This window comes from Anopheles ziemanni, unplaced genomic scaffold (genome assembly GCF_943734765.1).
Source record: "Anopheles ziemanni unplaced genomic scaffold, idAnoZiCoDA_A2_x.2 scaffold_105_ctg1, whole genome shotgun sequence".
Lineage (NCBI taxonomy): Eukaryota > Metazoa > Arthropoda > Insecta > Diptera > Culicidae > Anopheles > Anopheles ziemanni.
In genome coordinates this window covers 81,763-83,272 of record NW_026690032.1, presented here as the reverse complement: position 1 = coordinate 83,272, position 1,510 = coordinate 81,763, and positions in this window count along the sequence as shown.

The following is a 1,510-nucleotide window of genomic DNA, read 5'->3' as shown; positions in this document are numbered from 1 at the left end:
ATATTAAAGATTTCAAATCTTTTACTGGATACTATGGAGTTTTTTACGTTTAAGATTATCTCACCGTTTACTATTTTCTTACCTACGATTTGAGGTCTGTCTAAAATGAGGTTATCTCCTGTTAATCTATCCTTAATCTTCTTAGCTATTCTTATTTCTTCGTCTATACCAATTGGTTCGTCCTTAATTGCGTTGTATTTATTCGTTATTTCTTGTATTAGGGCACTACCTAGCATTATTGTTTCTTGTGTGAACCTGGAAAGAGCATTCTTCTTATTCTCGATGAATTGCTTCCGTAGTTGATCGACTCCGTCGTTTACATTTTCAATTTTTTCTGCTAATTCTCTTGCTATCTTATCATGTTTCTTCTTTGCCTGGGCTAGGTCTTCGGATACGTGTGTAATTTGTTGATCTTCTTTTGCCTTGAGGAGTGCTAGTTGTTCATCTATTTCGTTGCCTCCAAAGAGGAAATCTTTCAAGATCCCGAAGACCCCCTGATCGCTTGGATCTTAGCCGTGTTGTGTCTTTTATTATGTGGAGAGCGTAGTCGCACTCCCTATCGAGTGTTACCTTCAGTTGGAGAAGTGTCTGATCGGTTTCATTAACTCGTTTGAACGCCAGTTCTAAATTTCCTTTTATACCTAGTATTGTTTCTATGTCTTTATCTGGGTATGCTTCAGTATGTATTGATGTGTCCCAAGTACCTTGTTCAAGCAGTAGGGTCCCGAGGTGGTCAAAGAAGAGGCCAGATTCTGATATAGGCAGGATTGACAAACCTTCTACTCTGTTTATCCAGAGGAGACAAGTAACAATCACTTTCCAAGTTTCCATTTTACTGCCCGAATTGTTTTTCTGGGTTTCTTTTTGGGGGCGATAGCTTCAAGTTCGGCAGCTCTATCTTTAATGGCTTGTATGTCTATACGACGTTTTCTTCCCCAATGTGGAAATGACTTGTTTTCCCTATCATTAGTATTATTGTTTTCTTGCGTTGTTTTGTTTTCTTCTTCACCCCTTTGAACGTCTAGGATGGCTAATTTTACTGTAGGTTTCGTTACCTCTAGGTCTCCAACTCTAATGCGTGCGGATCTAGTCTGTCCGTCTTTCCCAGGGAATACCTCGCAGACTATTCCCTTGACCCACTTCCCCTTTTTCTGTTCGTCCGGGAAGCTAACATCTTTACCTACTGTTAGTGGTTTTGATGGGCGGCCCCGCTTCTCTCGCTCGGAGAGTTTCGGTAGATATTCGATTACCCACCGTTTCCACGGTTTTCTCGCCAAAATAAGGTTAGTTACATGGTGCATTTTTGGAAGTATGATCCGCATTTTTGCATCGTACTTCAGAAATTCTATGCGTTCTAGTCTGCCTTTGGGTCTCAGTACCCCCTTTTCGTCTATTATGGGATTAAGCCCGCGAATGGAACTGCGGCTATTGATCGCGTTTCCTAAGGAAAGCTGAGTCATTTCGTCTGTATACTTTTCCCACTGGGCCTTCTTTAGGAGAAGCATTTCGG